The sequence below is a fragment of the Syngnathoides biaculeatus genome, chromosome 15, assembly GCF_019802595.1.
Source record: "Syngnathoides biaculeatus isolate LvHL_M chromosome 15, ASM1980259v1, whole genome shotgun sequence".
NCBI classification, from domain to species: domain Eukaryota; kingdom Metazoa; phylum Chordata; class Actinopteri; order Syngnathiformes; family Syngnathidae; genus Syngnathoides; species Syngnathoides biaculeatus.
In genome coordinates this window covers 20159044-20178075 of record NC_084654.1, presented here as the reverse complement: position 1 = coordinate 20178075, position 19032 = coordinate 20159044, and the positions used below count along the sequence as shown (strand labels likewise).

Sequence of the window (19032 nt, the reverse complement as noted above, 5' to 3'; positions counted from 1 at the left end):
ACTTTTTTTTAGGTGGTACTTGGTGTAAAAAGTTTGAGAACCAGTGGAGCAAACTCCAGTATATTCTCCAGCGTGTGTCTTTTGACAGAATATTCTCTGCTACATTCATGCGGATAATTATAACTTTATGGAGAATTTTTTTTTCTCCCCTCCCTTCTTTACGACCACATCTGCAGCCGAGGCGAATCGTCCAGAGCCAAACCGGTTTTCTTTCTCTTCCTCCCCTGTTTCCATCCCATTTTTATCTCCCTCTCGGGGGAGACCGACATGAAGCGAGACCGGAAGAACGTCGCTCATGCTGAATTTTTTTTTTTAGTTGTCAGCATGGTGGTAAAGTGGCTCGCATGTCGGATTCACAAAAACATGCAACATGAATTGGACACTTTAAAATTGCCCCTAGGTGTGATCGTGGGTGCGGCTGTTTGTCTCCACGTGCCATGCGATTGGCTGGTAACCAGTTAAGGGCGTACCGCGCCTCTTGCCCGTTGACACCTGGGATAGGCTCCAGCACTCTTGTGACCCTTGTGAGGATAAGCGGCAGAGCAGATGGATGGATGACATTGGCCCTAGTTATCGGACATTGTTTTTTTGTGTTTTGGATCCTGCCTTCTGGGACTATGTTGTCGTGCACAACGTTGGTTTATAATTAAACCCACAGAACAACATCATGTCCTCGTCTTGGAGTCCTGCATTTGGGTCCGCCCGTGGACTGTTGGTCCGCGACGCTAGGTGTGATTGTGAGTGTGGCTGTTTGTCTCCATGTGCCCTGGGATTGGCTGCCAACCAGTTCAGAATGTAAGCCCGCCTCCTGCCCGTGTCATGGTCTTGCCGGTCCCAGCCCCGGCGGTGCAGGTCCCAGCACACACCTGCATTGATTAGGAGACGCACACCTGCGCCTCATCTGCGATAACGAACCCCAGTACTTATCAGACCCAGCGGAGGGTCTGGCTTTGTCAGATCGTTGCCATTCATGCCTTGTCCCAGCACTTCCTCGTTCCTGACCCCGAATCCCGAATCCCAAATCCTGGCGTACCGACCTCTGCCTGTGACTCCAACCATCCCAGTAAGCTTAACTTCCTTGATACTGCTGCTCTCTCTGACCGACCTCCCGGTTTACGACCTTGGAACAAACAAAAACCTTCTTTTAACCGCCTCCCTGCATACCGAGTCGTGCATTCCTGTCCACGCTAGAGTTCTGGTCACGACAGCTCGTTGACAGCTTGGATAGGCTCCAGAGCTCTCCGCGACCCTCATGAGGATAAGCGGTGAAGAAAATGGATGGATGGATTTTGGGGATGTCTGTTGGGGTGCTCCGCCCCTTGTTCTAATTGGCGCACCGCGTCTCTTCCGGACACACCCTTTTAAAAAAAAGAAGAGAAACAAAAACTTTTCTCGCAAAAATCATGCTAACGTGATCAAAACACGATAACCTCGATAGAGCCGGCGCACCCACAATGATACAAAACTACCGATGATTGTCGACAGATCGCTTGAACTTGCGCGACAACACTTGGAAAAAACAGACAAAAATCTCTCGTGTGGCAACCCGGCGAGTTTGCGATACCGCATCTTATCGCGACACCTGGGACGTTTATCGGCAGGATTAAGCCGCCGACGCGCACCCCTGCGGCGGGCGCGCTGTTTTCTTTTGGGAAAATGTTGGCATTTTTTGCCAGTAGACTGTAAAGACTGTTTCGTGACAACAGATTGAGATCAGACTCTTCCTTCTTTAGTGGATTAGAGGCGACGAGGGTTCCGTATGTCATCGGAACGACTTACTCGGTCGAATCCGTGCTGGCTCGTTTTTTTTATTATATTCCCTAGGGCACGTCAAGTCTCGCAATCAGCTGGTGTTTTTATCTTTTTTTATTCTATTTTTTTAGATGGTACGGGAGCAACTTATCTCCGCGAGGCTCTCATCTCTCCAAGCGTGGGGTTTCACAGCTTTGCCGGCCGCTATCTGGGACTCTGGCATGCGGGTCCGACGCCGGCACGAGATCAGACGGCGCGCGCTGTGTTGCCCAACGCGCTAGATGGTGAGATACTGGGAAAGAGGGCCCGGTATGAATACGAAGCCGAGCGTTATTTGGGTTTTACAACATTTTAACTTCTCTAAGTAACTTAGACATGATGGTAGCATGATGGTACCATCACTTACAAGTACCGAAAATTTGTCACGATCGTGATCTTGAGGTATTTCAATACTAGGATGTGTCTATAGAGTTCAACATTCAAGTAGCAGAGGCCATGTGATGTCCTTTTAATAAATGTGTATTTCTTTGTTTGATGTTTATTTTGACACCTACACTTGAGAGTGACATTTAAATGGTCAAAGCCAATTTTTTCCCCCAAAGAATATCTATCCATCCATCCATTTTCTTTTGCCGCTTATCATCACGAGGGTCGCGGGGAGTGCTGGAGCCTATCCCAGCTGTCGACGGGCAGGAGGCGGGGCAAGCCCTGAAGCGGTCGCCAGCCAATCGCAGGGTACATCGAGACAAACGGCCGCACTCACAAACGCAGAACAGTGCACGGGCGGACCCAAATGCAGGACTCCAAGACGAGGACATGATGTTCCGTGGGTTTTATTATAAATGAATGTTGTGCACGACAACACAGTCCAAGAATGCAGGATCTAAAACACAAGAAACGAGGTCCGATAACGTGATAGCGTGACTGGGCTATAATTGCGCGGTGGCGGGTCTGGGATTGATACCGGGACCTCAGGACTGTGAGGCCAACGCTTTACCAGCTGATCCCCCATGTCCCCCAAATATATACTCTCAAATTGTCACTTTCTGGGCGCCACGGTGATTCACCTGGAAAAAGTTGGCCTCACAGTTCTGAGGTCCCGGGTTTGATACCGGAACTCCCTGTGTGGAGTTCGCATGTTCTCCCCCTGCCTGCGTGGGGCCCTCCGGTTTCCTCCCACATCCCAAAAAACATGCAACATGAATTGGACACTCTAGATTGCCACTAGGTTTCATGAGCAAAGAGGGGCGTGGCCTGGCCACCGCTCCGAGCGGTTTTCATCTCTGACACCTGTCGCCAGTCACAGCTACGTCACATGAGGCACTGTGATTAGACAATGTATTTAAGTTGGAGTTTTGTCACTGGATTTTTGCCAGTTCGTTGAGTATGCTTTCCCGCATCCGGGGTTACATTATTGCCCAGTCACGCTTTTGGTTATGCTCTTTAGTTGACTCACAGTTATCGGACATTGTTTCTTGCGTTTTTGGATCCTGCCTTTTCGGACTGTGTTGTCGTGCACAAATTTCGTTTCTAATAAAACCCGCTGAACATCGTGTCCTCGTCTCGGAGTCCTGCATTTGGGTGACACCCGCTGTCAAATAAAAATCCCGAAACACCCTACGATAAAGTGACGCGCAAAGGTCGTTACGGGGTCCTCCTTAGCCTTCATCTTCTCGTTGCGGAAGCGTATCCGCTTGCATCCAATAAATGACATGCATGACTGGTCGCGTTTTTTTTTCCAGGAGGGTGGTTTGGCGTAGGGGTCGGGTTTGGCTGTCTTCAGTTAAAGACACCTACACTCCGCCAAGGCTACTTTAGTGGGAGCTTCCCAGCAGAATTCCCTCATTCGAGTGGATTAGCGCTAGTGAGTCACTTTTTTTTTTTGTCCGTGAGTCAGCCGGATGAGATTTCCCGTTTTTTCTCAACTCAAAAGCTCTCGTTAAGGCTCCGCTTCCTTAATTGACTTCCCTTTGATAGTCCCTGTTAAAGGCTCGGTCTGTGTACTGTCACCCGGTGGGGAGCCTGAACTCACCGCAACCCCATTGGATACTTTTTTTTTTTTTTTTTTTTGTAACCATTATGAAAAAAGGCCTGTAATTCGTGACATTAATACGATGACTGCTTCTTACTGGAGATGGTAAGACCGCGGCCACGTCACGTATAGGTGAGTGACTTTCAACTAAGTCACCGTTTTATGTTGTTTTTCGGTGAGTCAATGCCAAAACAAGTCATTAAAATTCCTTCTATATTTACTCACGGGTACACCTGTGGAATCTAATGAAGCCGTTCAAAAACTTTTGAAGCCGCGCGATTGGATAGAGTTGGTCCACCGTCGATATTTCCTGCACACTCGGTTAGGCTGAAACAATTAATCAGATAATTCTGGTAATGTGATCACCCAAAAAAAACAAAATGAAGCAAAATCTTTGCCTTTTATGCTTTGTTAACAAAGTGCAGCATGCTAACTGCAAGGCAGAACTAACTAAGATACTATAACTTCATGTTTACAAGCTAATTTAAGTTAGCTTTGCATGGCGCGTTACAACTTACAGCACAACCTCGGTTCTCGACCACAATCCGTTCCAGAAGGCGGGTCGAGAAGCAATTTGTTCGAAAACCGAATCGGTATTTCCCATTACAATCGATGGAAAAAGAAATAATGCGTTCCAAGCCTGAAAAATTTGGCTCTTTTTTTTTTTAGCTTTTCCTGATCATAAACTGCACAGTAGAAATACATGTATAGTTGAAATACTTTATATAATAAAATAATTTAAGAAATATATTTTTTGCTTAAAATTTATGCTTTAGCCTAGTATTGTATGCTAGGGCGGGAGTGCATTGCCATATCTGTAGCTACTCGGTCCCCAGCATTGTAAAGTTTTTTTTGTATTAACAAAAGTGCAGAATAACTTTAAACGAGCAATAATGAGGGGAAAAAAGAAATAATTAGTTTTACAAAAAGTAACATACAAAAACATTAACCCATAACTCGAGTTAACGAAATCTTTGAAACAAAACAAAAATGCAGAAATGCTAATGGAGCAGAGCATTATTAAAATTCACCAAAAAAAAAAAAGCAATGCAAAACTATCAGCTACTGTATCAAATCTCTCCAGTGGGGGAGAGGTGGATGGAGAAGAAGAAGGGGAGGCGGTGCTAAGCTATCGCAAAGGAACCTGGTCCTCAGTCCTCTCCATCTCAGCAAGTATCAAAGAACCTTATTTTGTGATCATTGTATCCGACATCGGAACGGAACCTTTCACATGCGCCAAAATACGGGCTTTGTCTTTAATAATTGTCACCACGGTTGAGCGACTGAAGCCTTGGTGGTGTTTGTTCTCCAATGTTTTGATGATCTTGAGCTTCTTTTACACGGTAATGGATTTTCTTTTGCCTGCAGAAGCATTGTTAAAAGACACAGCTTTCTTCTTTTTGGCGAGAATGTCGAAAAATGAGGGCAAAAAATGCGACGATACTCCCGGCGCACAAACGCGGACAAGCATTAGCCAGACAAAAATGGCGGACGGGGGACGGGCGTCGTAAAGTCGCAACGTCTTAGGTCGAGACGGTTTTAACACGAGGACTCCCTCTACTGCGTGTACTGTTATATTGTGGTGTCAATCCATTGTTTAAAGATTTAAAGCACTGCTGCAAAGATGCTAACTAGTGTTAGCATCAAGCTAGAATGGCCTTTCTTTAGACAGTTGTTGGGCCTTTTTTTAAATTGGTAAAGTGTCGTTTTCTTTGTTTGTTTCGCTTGTCAGTAAAACATATTTGGGAGTGACATTAAACAGCTGGAGGCCTATTTTTTGATCCGTTGTTCGTCATTTTGCTTCACTTTTAGCATTTACGCTTCCGATCCCTTTACTTTCGCTCCCTACATTTGAAAATGTACTTTCTACTCTTTCATGAAGATATAGAGATGGCGCAAACTCTTTTCCCCCCATCTCCGCTCTCGGGAGTCTCGATTGAACTTCCGTCATCCTGCAGACAAACAGGAAGTAGAACTACCCATCTGGATGAGGGTGATAGGGCGTGTTCTCTCTTTTTTTTAATTTTTTTTTTTTCTGGCTGTTCACCCTTAATGACAGAGTGGCATGCGGTTCAAAAGAGTTCAAGTTGGACGACACGCCGAAAAAGTCAATACGTACGACGGTAAACAGACGCAAAAGCAAAAAAAATAAAAAATCACGACCACCTGTGCAACGCGCCACAACGGCCTCCATTGTCAAGGCCTCGGTTGTTGACACGGTGCCCGCGGCAACGTCAGAGGCGAGCCGCACTGTAATTTAGCCCGTGCGTCGACTCCCAACCGTTCACGTAACCTTTCGGTATCGCGGCGCACCGTACGCTCTCGCAATATATTTTGGAATCATAACACACATGCGCGCACGCGCCCGCGATCAAAGCGGGCGGAAATTATAGCCTGCGTACTAAGTGGGGCCTGGCATACCCGCTCGGGCTCCGAAATAAATGCAGCCGTAAATGTAAAACAGGCAAATAGGAAAAAGGAGAGAAGCACATGCTGCCCTCGCCGTGCACAGCTATTGTCTTTCATTACTGTACTTCGCTTTTTAAATTATTATTATATTTTTATTCTGGTGAACAACTATTAAAATAAATAAATGCATCCTACAAGTAACAATGCCCGATCCTCTCATCTAGAATCAAACGTGTGCGCATTGTTAAACATTTTCTTGTAATTATCGTTGTCGTGTTGTGTGATTCAAATGTCATTTGTGCATTTTTCACCGCATTCCCGGTTAATATTACTGCGACAAAATTCAGAATTGTGGGGGAGGAAAAAGCAAGCACGTGCAAACCGTTTTTTTGTCATTCATTCCCCAGTAATTGTGGAAACAAGTACCATAATTTCTGGCCTACAGAGAGCACCGGAATATAAACCTACCTAGTACATTTGTAAAGGAAATACCATTTGGTACATATGTAAGTTGCACCCGTGTAAAAGCGGCAACTGCCCACATTAAAAGACAAGATATTTACGAAGAAAGATGGTACACAGAAAGAGTTTTTAAAGTTTTAATAGCTTAGCTTAACATGGCAACAACACGGTAGCACGAGCAGGGCTGGTTAAAAAAAAAAAAATCACTGAGACGCGGCAGAAACATGCTAGCGTGGTGCTAACAGGGCCGGTTAAAAAAAAAAAAAACATACTGGTAAAAATCACTGACACGCGGCAGTAACACAGCAGAAACATGCTAACGCGGCCCTAATGCTAGTGCGGCGCAAACAGGGCCAGTGGAAAAAAAAAAAACATACTGGTAAAAATCACTGAGACTCAGCAGTAACACAGCAGCAACACCCTAGCGCAGCGCTAACGATAGCTTGGCGGTAACAGGACCGGTAAAAAAAAAAAAAAACGTACCGGTAAAAATCATTGAGACGCGGCAGCAACACGCTAGCACAGTGCTGGTTAAAAAAAAAAAAAAATACCGGTAAAAGTCACTTCCTCGGCACACATATTCCACTTTTCCACTCAAGTGCCCCCTTGCAGCCGTTTAGAAAAATGCACAAATCAGCCGCAGGGTTGAAAATCGTGTGGGAAAAAAGTCAGGATTTATAGTCCGGAAATTACGGTACAAGCTATTTGCGTAGGATTGGGACCGCGAATACATTTGGGGCGTAAACGTGAACGTTGTCTCAAAAAGTACAATACAAAAGTTTGAAAAAATAAGATCAAAAATTGTTGAAAATATCTTTTAATTATTTGTGTCATTACTTCCTGGAGTTATCGTTTTTCATTTTCTTGTAATGTTGTTTTTTTAAAACGAGCAAAACAACTTGAACTTTTTCATTACATCCTGTCGCTATTATGATACTAGTGTAAATGTGTTTTTATGCATTTGTTTCAATGAATTCTGTAGTTGTTATGATCAATATGCCGTAAATTACCCACCGCTGTTGAATTTTGATGACATGCCTCACAGTAACGATAGCTTCATGCGTGCGTGGATGTTCTTTCCGACACGGGGCCCTCTCGCACACATCCAGCACGTCAGCCGGGAGATAAGGTCTCCACCGCAGACGTGTCGCTATCTGGTTTTGCCTCTTAAACTTTTGACGGAGTGCTGTTTTCACTTCTCAAATAAGAGGCATCATATTTCCAAAGATTGTCACAATTGTTTTGTTTTTTTCTCTCTCTCGCTCTCTCTCTCGCCCTTCCCTGCCCCGCAGGGAACGTGGAAACAAAACCATTCCGGGGATTCCTGGAGTATTATCTGATGTCAGGGACCACCGTGCATGAGCGCTAACCTGCAGATTTGTCAAAGTATTTCATCGGCGTTGTAATTTATCAGCTCTCCGAATGTGCGCGGGAAATAGCGCGAGTTTGTTTGTATAAATGATTAAATTCCCCTCGTTGATGACATAATTGCGGCCGGCGTAATTGCATTTAGCCGAGTTTTTCCCTCCTCTGCAACAGCTCGGCTGACCTTTTAAGCTTCGGGAAAACTGTTGTTTGTTTACAACGCTCATAAATCACCGAACAATGCGGCGCTAACAATCCTCCGCATAAAAACGCGATGTTTATCAGATTTTCTGTCGTAGGTTCCCGCCAGCGTACAATCCCGAGTCTCCGTTGTAAATTTGGAGGAATGTGGGCCATCAGCGCGTATTGTTTAATTACATCACCAACATGTCTCCGTGAAGGAGATTGTTATGAGTCAAATCAACTGGGTTTGTACTCAGGGTGAAGACACAGAGTCAAAGGAACCCAGATTCTTTTGGGGAAGAACTCATAGGGACCAAGATGAACCGTGATGTCGAGATACTTTTAGGGATTTCACTACCTTAAAGGAATGGTTGGATATAAGACTGGTCCCTAGGGACCAAGATTCTGCACCGGGCACGAGGACTTTCAGTACCATCGTCTAAATCTCATTCAAATTTTTCTGGACAGGTTCTTCTTTTGGGGTCAAGTTCGCAGGCCAGTAAATCCGGGAGGACCGTCAGGGGCGTCAGTCGGACCAAGTGATATCCAAGAAAGCTCAGGTTCCCAGTGGGGGTCAGTTTTCTGTCATTCTTTTCTTACAAATTCAGAATTTAAAAGGCTCCATCTTGGGGTCGAGTAGGTTCCCTGAAGCTTTCCGTCCAGTTGGACCCAGAAGTGGCAAAGAAACAAAATAACCGCAATAACTGCACTTTTTTAAGGTGGTTGTCAATTTTGTAAGGGACTACTATGACCCCAGAATTTTGGGGTCCAGAAGATGCATGAAATCTTTCACCAGAGTCGATAGTTGCAACTTGCAGTTTTTCAGGACCGTTTTGATTTTCCATCTCTCCAGTTCATCGAGCCTTTCTGATTTCTCAAAGTCCCAGTAGCTCAGCGGTTTGAGCATTGGTTTGGTAAACCAGAGGTTGTGAGTTTGGATCTCATTGGGGCCTCTACTCCCCAAGAGGGGTTGCGTCAGGAAGGGCTGACTGTGACGAACAAATATGAGCATTCATCCGAGATGTCACGCTGCGGCAACCCCTAACGGGACAAGCCGAAAGAAAGTTCTGGAGGTTCCGTTTTCAGGAGGATGACCAGGGACAGTAACTTGAACACAGTTCCTGGGAATTGCCACCTGTTTGGGGCCCTGGGAAAAATTTTGTTTTCTTAACTTTTCTGCGTTCAAACTCTGCCTCTGGTGTGGGGGTAAAAGATTTACCTGACCTGCAGGACCCAAAGAGTGCGAGAAAACTTGCATGCCATCTTGTTTTGGAAAAATAAAAATCAATGAGCAATTCGATGTCGCCCGGCCAATGGATGAAGAGTTTTGTATCTCCCGCATTTAAACTTGAATTCTGTGCTTTGCTTGCAGGCTACGTGACAAGCTCGATCATTTCTGACGGATTAGGTGGCAGTCCGCTTCGGTTTCGGGGACGGGTGAAGAGTCAAAGATCCAACAAGGCCGAACTGTGTAGTACAAGAACACAACGCGTGAGCCGGCTGACTGCAACATTCTTTGCCCTCGACTTCACTCGAATTTGGACTTAAACTAAGTGGTCTTGACTGCGGCCCATCTGCAGAATCGCTAATCATCCATCATGTCTTTGAGTTGAACTACGAAGCGGATCGCGCGGACCTATAAGGATGTTAGCACGACGTCTTCTGAGGGGGCAGACGTTTGAACATTTGACCACCCTGTTAGCTTGTTTACAATCTGTACACGGGCCCTATTTATAGACTCTTGTTCTGGTTGGTAACAAACAACAGCTTGTGTTCAAGATGTCGTGAGGCACCGTTGTAACTTGTGCGCCACATGTGACGGGAATGGCCCGTGAGGGGGTCTCTCTTGTCAAGGTGGGGTGAAGCGGGCCAATGTCAAAAAAAAAAAAAAAAAGCAGCGCTAAGTGTCGGAACAAAAAGTCTGATCTAAATTAGGCCTGGGCGCAGATGCATGCAGGTTGTAGATGAACAAATCAACTGGAGAGATGGTTGTACTAGTGTGTGTGTGGAGTGGAGTGGGGTGGGGTGGGGTGGGGGTCGTGGTGTTGGGTAGGGTGCGTCTGAGCTCACAGCTGGGAGAGTAGTGTGCGAACTCTGCCAAAGCCTCGGCACATGACTCCCACCACTTGTCAAAAAATCACCATGTGTGCAATAATGTGATTACAGTCTGGTTACTATTATGATTTTGAAACAACACACTTGTGCGGAATGGCGATCGAGGGTGGAAGGCGGCGGTTGGACGGAGAGGGGGAGGTCGGTTGGGGGGGGGGGTAGTTGTAAGGGTGAGTTTGGGGTTGAGAGTAAGGAGGAAAGGGAGGTGGGCTGCACTGGGTTCGTTGCCCCTAGGCACCACCCTGCCCTGCCAAAGGACACCGAGCGAAGGGGTGACTTTCTGGGTCTTGTCATGGATTTACAAGTTGAGGGAAGCTTTACATCATCCCCCCAGCCCCCCACCCCAATCCTTCTCCTAGTCTCATGCCAGGTTACACAATCAATGGAGTGCACACAAGGGGTTGTCATCACAGGTGCAGCCGGAGATTGGCCGAGATGAAGGAACGCGTCCAGCTCGACGTGTTTGCCACCAGCTCGTGTTTTAAGTACCTCCTGGTTATCCAAAATCTTAAGACCAAATGGCAGAAAATGCCCCCCAGTCCCTGCCCTCTTTTCTGTATAACTTCTGGGATCCTTGTGTGGGTGGTTTCTTGCTTTTTCTTGACCCATTAAGCAATGTCAAATCCTTCCCCGATAAGGTGTTGGCAACTTTACCCCAATGGTGTTGTTCTGAAAGATGTGTTGAAGATGTCTGGATTTTCATTTTTGCAAGACAAAACGGCCAAAATCTGACTCCGAGGAAATGCGCCTCAAAGAACTTTGCAGGCCAACAGTTGGCAAAGACTGACGACATCCCCTAATTTGAAATCCCCAATCGGGAAAGGAAAAACTCAATCCCCCTCTTGGGGGAAAGAGAAAACTTCAAAAGGAACCATAGATGGGGTAGCCCCCTTTTCAGGATGGACCAGGATCCAATGAATGTCGAGCGGGCGACAGCTTTTCACTGAGTACGGTGCTTTACAGTACCAATTAAGGTGGCACAAGAACCCATTTAAAGAGATGAAGTGCCACTGGTAGATGCCTCGGGGTATCTGTTCTGCCACGGGACCTAGCCCAGTCGGTCGGAGCAGAATCGCCCATTGCAACGACTCAAGGGAAGTGGACTACCTCAGATCTTGTCACACTTGGTCGGTCAGGAATCCATGCTGCAGTTGTCTCAGATTCAGTCATCTCCAAAATGTGAAGTTTTCTTCATTTTCGTTCTGTGTCATTTTGTCATGTCATTGCGTATCCCCCCCACCCCCCGACTCTGAAGCTTTTCCAAGTTCTTGGTTCCTCCTCGGCTGACTCCTCGGAGCACTCGGGCGACCTGCCGAGCAAAGTTGTGACATCATCAATTTGCCCCCCCCCCAAAAAAAAAAAGTGACCAAGGGTCTGTTTTTAATCACATTCTTTCTTTTTTCCACACGACAAGGGGAGAACTGGGAGAGTTACTGGTGTGTTCGAAGCTGAAACGGGGGGGCAACATGATCTGAAGCTAGCCATAAAATGCCCACCAAGGAATCTTGAATAAAATGGAATGCACACAGTTTCACGAATGCATATTAAACTTTGACACCGAAAACTACAGAAAAAAATGAACAAAAACAAAAACCGCCACAGTGAATGCATCACCCGGAACAACAAACGACACCAAACTACAGAACAAGCATCATTCGGCATAAGGAATCAAATTATCAAGCAATCATTTACAGGTGCAAACGTATTTGTTGTTGATATTGGTTAACCAGATACTAAAAAAAACCTGATTTTCCAAGCCATAGAGCACAACGAAGACTGTGGAATCACTGCCGGTTAGCTGACGTCGGAGTGTTTATTTTTGTCATTTCTAGCCAAAATATTTTCAAATCTTACAAGGACGTGGCAAAGATGAAACTGCTCGACCAATGAGCAAGTAGCATTGGTAGAGAGGGGACATGCTTGGAACTCAATTCGGCGATATAGGTACTACCTAGTAGTGTCTGTTCATGAACTGGAACTGTGGCACATCGGGTACCAGAACAACAGTTTTGACGGACAACGAGACAACAGGCAGACTACAGTAAACTGGAGACTGCGGAGTATAATGCTACAGGTTAGCTAACATCTACTTTCTACTAGTGTACCAAAAGGCCAATCGTTTCCCATCACTCGCTCATCTTCACTATTTTATAATCTGGACCCTTGAACGCCCCCCTAAAAATGTGGCCTCCAGACGATCGTAATGCTTTATTTCCCAGCATACATTGTGAATCCCTTTCAGATGGCGCAGAATGCAACATCTGGATCTAGATCAGTCGTGATACGTGATGAGAGCGACACTGGCAAATCAAATTAGGACTTCCCGCAGATGGACTTCTGTGACTGTTTAGCATGTTTCTTGTCGTTCGCCGTGTTCCCACGAGGAATGTCGTCTGGTCTTCCTTGCAATCAAGGCGGTCCGAGTTCCGGAACGATCGGCGCTGGAGCTGATTTATCCAGCCGCCCGTCTTCTGGCCGTTATCCTGTTCAGGATTGCAGGAAAAACCGGAGTCTATCTCTGCTGACTCCGGGGAAAAAGGTAGACTGCACCCTGGACTGGTTGTCAGAAGTCATACCCTGACGCTGTGTGTAGCGGGCTACCCGAGCAGTGACAAACAACAAGACAATATAATAACAGACAAAACCATACTTGTTCTTGTTTCTACCAGATGTGGGAGAACACATATGTGTCAAGTCTTTACCTTCAGGTTTCAAGCAAGTCCCGCTTAACTGCGGCAAAAATCAAGTAAATGAAGCGCAGTTGAAAACATTTGAACAGGACCCTCCAATGCGCTCCGGCGGGGGAGGTATGCATTTGACCGAGAACCCCAACTAACCTGCGTCAACTTTGGAATCGTTCAGTAAACCTAGTAGCGAGGCCTCTCGACCAGGACCCGGGCTTTAATTCTTTCACCAAGTCCTTCCGCGCAAAGCCGGGACGAAACCCAGACTCCTCATAGAAATACTTTGGAAAAGTCCCTGTTGGCTTTTTAGGGAGAGAGCGCTTTCCAAGGCGTATGTAAGGTCGTGTGTGTGTAATGGGCTTTTTGGTTTGGGTGGTGGTGGGGGTGTGTGTGTGGGGGGGTTTATGGCCTCTTTTGTGTCCTGTGATGAAACATCTGCGCGCAAGACTGCAGTTTGAGAGCAGCGGGTGCATGCTTGTCTCATGTGTACGAGGTGCGGCCCCAGCTGTTTACATCTTGCCTGTGCTCGTGTTTTCTCGCTCCGCGGCCCTCTCTTGCTTTTTTTTTTTTTTTTTTGCTGTTCTCGGGAACGACATGTCACAAAAGCAACCGCGGCGTAAACGTTTTGGCAGTTATGTCATCTCGGTAACGCGGGCCCTACCGGGACGTGTAGAATTACTGGACACGTGCGAGTTCGAATGAGGTGCGAATAGTTAAAATCTGATAATGTGTCTTTTTGGCTAATTTTTAGCCTCCAGTGGGAAAAACCCCAAGAAGTTAGTTTATTTCTTCGTTCCTGTACCCTCAAACGTTACACGAACACGGAGGACCAATGAGCAACCCCAGAAGAGCACCTAGAACTACAACTAGAGATAGTACATTGTAGTCGCTCGTAAATGGAGAGACGTGGTGAGCCAGGAATACTTGGTACCTTCTGCAACCAGAGACTCGGATTTCGTCGTGTCCCTGGGCAGGACACTTAACAAAAGAATGTTGTTGGATGTTTATAGGTAGTCTTTGGAGGGGCTGTCGGCGTGGAACGGTAGCCACCCATCCTATAGACTAACTACGCAAGTAGCTTACCATCACCTTCGTGTGACTGAGGAGTTAAAGAATAACGCAAGAAATTGTAAAGCGCCTAAGAGTGTCCAGAAAAGTGCTACATAAGTGTATTTTGCAATTATTATTATTATTATTTGTCTTGATTATGTGAAGGTCGCGCTGATTGGGAGGCACAAACGTGCGGCTCATGCTGGCTGATCGGCGCCGGTGTATATAGGACCATGGGGACGACCGGTCTTGCGCCAGATCGTTGAGGTTCATGCCCCGTTCCAGCACCCCCGTATCTCTGATCGTATTCCTGTGTGTACCGACCTCCTCCGCTTGGATGTCGAATGAGACTTCTTGAGACAACGTTGCGCATGGATGACGTGCTCTCCGCTCATTTATTTTTCATATACAATATTGAAGTGAATAATGTTATATGTATTTTTCATTACAATATCTATTTAGTTTACAGGGATGACACTCAACCTTTAATTAGCGTCGAGTTGGCAGAAATGTCTTGCTCAAGGCTCTCCTCGCTCGGTTTCGTCCTTCCTTTTTTTTTTTTTTGCACCTTGGAAGAAGAAATCACCGAAAATAAACAAATTCCCGAGCCCTGGACACAGCGGTTATTATTCTTCGTAGCTTGTACTCGGCTGCACCGGCCCCGGTTTCCTTGCTGCACTTCTTACCCTCGCAGATAAAATTTGTCGAAATTTCAAAATAAACACGAAGCCACTGGGATGGGGGGGGGGGGTGTTAGTATTATACTCCACAGCGTTCGTTTTTCTGCAGCTGGCCGCTTTCTCGCTGCCCGCGGTCTCTCCTCAGAATGTCAAAGCTCAGGTGATTAACATTTGTGAATGAAGCCAGCGAGCCAAATGACCTAAATTGAGAATATTTACAACCCCCCCCCCCAAAAAAAAAAAAAATGGCGCATAGTTTTCCAGAGACACATTCTTTCGAATGATGTCAATCCTCATTAGTGATAAACACGTACTTGAAGTCCCGCTGACAGGAGGTTGCTAACACGGGGGGGGGGGGGGGGTTCTCCCCAATTTTCCAAACCTGACCCCCGTGCGCGAACCCCCTTTCCCCAGAATGCTACATCGGACCCTAACCCTGAGGGACGCCTTTTTTTTTTTTTTTTTTAATTTTACTGCAGCTCTCTCACCACCAGGAAGCCGGGGGGGGGGGGGGGGGGGTCGGCCTTCTCCCCGCGTGTCTCGGGCCGGCAGCGTTTGACAGCTAATATTTTTCCGGCCAGTGCGTGTCGGTAATCCGCACTTCCACGCCGGGATCCCGTTACGGGCCGTCTTGAGTGGGCCAGCTGTTCAAACAAGGTGATTAATTAAAGGAATTTTGTTTGTAAAACGATCCCTGACCTCTCGCGCTTTCTCCACCGTCTCACGCTCTACACCTTCGTCGTCCTCGCTTCGTTTCCGTCCGTCCAGCCTGACGTCGCGTCGGAGTGGATCCGAGATGTGCGGCCCGTGTTTTGTACTTGAGCACGGACGGTTGTCACATGTAACAAAATTCTTGTCACGTTATGAATGACCTTTTTTCGTTCTTCTTCGCAACGTTCAAATTTATTTCTCGTGACATTACAGCATTATCCCGTAATGTTATTACAAATCGACTCCCTGAATGTTACACCTTTTTTTTTTTCTTTTTCTTTCTGTCTTCTAACTTCAAAACTTTTTTTTCCTGTCAACGTTACAATTTATCTCTGGCTATGTCCGGAAAGTTCTCGAAGAGTTTACTTTTTTTGGTGATATTATGGTGTCTCCACCCTTTATCTTTCAACTGTTATATTCAGACTTTTTTCTTCTTCCATCCATCCATTTTCTTTGCCGCTTATCCTCACGAGGGTCGCACGGAGGCTCGGTGGAAGTCGGGATCGGCGGACATGGCGGCGATGGGCACATCACATTTAGCACCTCTGACTTACGGACGCAGATCTCTTGTTACGCTCTGAAAGGATTACGTAAAGTGACCGGGGCAATATTATCCGTATTCGTTTCAAGCCATATTTAGATGATATGCGGATCATGGCCAAACCGCATGAAGCCAAACCGCCTCCCCATCCGATCCGCCTCCGCGTGGCGGTGATAAGAACAACGCTGCCCGCGAGCGACAACGACGCCGCGGCCAAACCGCGATCCACAAGTCCTGCGGAGGCCGTCCTTTCGCGGCTGCTGCAGGGAAGCCTTCCGATGCGCACATCGACACATTTAGCACCCCTGATTTACGGATTACGTCCTCCCCCCCAGCTATTGTTTGTTTTTAGTAGCTGCATACACGGCTACCTGCTCTCGTCCTTTGCACCCGCGCAATCCATTTTAACGACGAACCGGGTCTTTTGGAAAAGTATGAAGAGCGAATCCATCCTCCCGAGTGTTCGAGCGATATCCAGCAATGCAACGAGCCGGCATTTTGGCTAACGCGGAGGAACAACGAGCTACCTTCCGGCAGGTAAAACTAGCATAAACAGACGAGACCGCTTGAGTGCGCTACTGCCCCGTACGTCACTTCCTGCTTCTTGTCGAAAACAAATCCCTCGAGAGGATTTTCATAGCGAGAGTTACAAAAAGCCATACATGTCAAAATCATGTTTTATGGTGAAAAAATACCGTTTTTTGTTCATTAATAACATACTAAAAATCATGCATTTCATGACAGTGGACCTTTAAATTTGGCTTCATCAACATCAAAGACTTTGTGTGTAAAACAACCTGCAAAACACTCTACGATGTAGAAAATAGTGCACGCTTACTGAAACGACAGGGACTACATTGAACTTTAGCTGGCGTCCCGAAAGAAAACCTAAAAACAGATCAGGTGGGCTAACGCTAACTGGAAGTAACGCCGGCGGATCTAATGTCCAAGTTTAATATTTCTGGAAAGAGCTCACTCTTTGTCATGTTTTTCAAAATGGATTTTTATGATCTCGGTCTCGCGTCTCGTCGGTTTCCACTCTCCCCTTTCTGCGTTTTGCCTCGCCGCGCTCGGAGCGCGAAGGGAGTAATGTAGCATCAGGTGCTCGATTGTCAAAGTGTATTTACGCGTACGTGTAGGGAGGAAACAAATGTTCTCTGACCAAACATACACACATCACTAATGTGCAATTGTGTAAACACCTACGTTGACCTTCCACTTCACTCCCCTTGACCGTGATGTCACGACTAAGGTACGAACGGAAATTAGTCACCGAGTGGCGCGCAACCACAACAACGTGACACCAGGCGGGGTTTGTTGTTTTTCTGTTCTTTCCGCGGCGTGAAAAACAAGACCTCGTCTTTCTCGACATCTGTTGCTTGTTCCTTTTCGTCAGGACCGTAAAGTTTCGACGCTGACTTTGTCTGTCTTTCTCTCTCCCGGTGTCTCCGAGCAGCGGGATGGCGACCGCTCGCTCGCTCGCTCGCTGAACCGTGATCGGCTTCAAAGCGGACGCGAGTGAGCTGGAGGAGGGTTTTGGAAGCCCGATGCGTGGCGGGTCGCGCCGAAGGGGTCGCACCTTTTACGGTGCACGGTGAGGGCTTTACAAAAAAAAAAACCACACGCAAATCATTTACTCAACTTAAGACGGGGAAGAATGCGACATGTTTTCGGATACACGACGTTGTGGGGCGACAACGTGTCCAGAGTCGAACTGGAACGCGACCTGTCGCTCGCGACGCCGTCCCCGCACACCCCTTTAATACCACACAGGGAACTGTCTTACGCCGCACTTTAATTCATTCAGAATGCCGTTTCCGTGGGAGGTGCAGTTTTGGTTCCAGTGAGGAAAATAAGTATTTGAACATCCTGCTAGATTGCAAGTTCTCCCGCTTAGAAATCGTGGAGGGGTCTGAAATTTTCGTCGCAGGTGCATGTCCACTGTGAGAAGGATCCAGAAATCAGAATGTATGATTTTGTAACAATTTATTGGTCTGATACACCTGCAAATAAGTATTTGAACACCTGTCTATCAGGTAGAAGTCTGACCCTCCACCTTTAAAAGTCCACCTCCACTCCATGTATTATCCTAAATACATAAATACATTTAAATAATGAAATAGGACAATGTGACTTTTTTAGATTTTTGTCACGAAGACAGATTTTTCCTTGTTTCCGAGTCCATTTCATGAAGTTTTTCTTTCCTTCTTTACATTTGCGAAGTATTTTCCCATCAAAGTCACAAGTGTAAAAAAAAAAAAATGTCGTTTACGCACCGGTCGAGGTGCAACCGGACCGTCGCCGCAACCCTGCGAAGGTTCCGCGGGATAAATTTGAATCGGCAACCTCCTAAACGAGCGCAACGTTTTTCCCGAAAGCGTTTGTTTGTCTCCGCGTCGCTCACTCAGCACCGCTGCACGCACTTAGCGAGCACGTTTCACGCACATGTTGTTGCCGTGCACTAAAAGTATATGATCGGTATAGACTTACACAGCCGGGCGGTCCCTCCGGGCTTGTGACTGGTGGGTCTTAACTACCCGGGACCACATGTTCATGAGCTCACGCGACGCACGCAGCGTTCTTTTGGCTAAATTGGCTAAACTATATGCAGTTGTGTACGGGCCGTGCCAAAAGCAACACGCGGCCTCTTGACGATCAGTCGACTGGAAGAGGTTTTGATTCGAGCTTATAGAATCAGAAATCTGGACCGAATGAGCTGGAATATTTGGACTTTCTTTTTTTTTTTTTTTTTTTTTCTGGCGTGAACGCAACACGGAGATGCATCGCTTGCGATTTTGGCGATCTTGTGTCCGGTGCTAAGTGGAAAAGAAAAAGATAAAATAAAATCATCGACTTTATTCAAGCGGACTGATAAAATTGCAAAATTAGTGAACGCGGTAATGCGCCACATTTTAGCAGTTCGGCGTTCAGGTGTTTTTTTCTTTCTGAAGATGGCACCAAAAAGCCGCGCCGAATACGAAAGTGGTCCACTGATCTCTGAGGTCACAAACACACCTTGGGGCAATTTAGAGTGTCCAATTCATGTTGTGT

At 46.5% G+C, this 19032-nt stretch overlaps 1 long non-coding RNA gene across 7 annotated transcripts; it reads left to right on the top strand.

The window, feature by feature from the left end:
* The first annotated feature begins 949 nt into the window (after nt 1–949).
* LOC133513279 (uncharacterized) lies at nt 950–14389 on the top strand. 7 transcript variants are annotated; one of them, XR_009798443.1, is made up of 4 exons: nt 950–1063; nt 1884–2036; nt 8672–8776; nt 9576–11580. It is a non-coding gene; the product is annotated as an uncharacterized LOC133513279 (long non-coding RNA). The 7 variants fall into 7 exon arrangements; XR_009798442.1 differs by lacking the exons at nt 8672–8776; nt 9576–11580 and adding exons at nt 4869–4957; nt 7948–8293; XR_009798446.1 differs by lacking the exons at nt 8672–8776; nt 9576–11580 and adding an exon at nt 14215–14389.
* Nucleotides 14390–19032: the final 4643 nt, after the last annotated feature.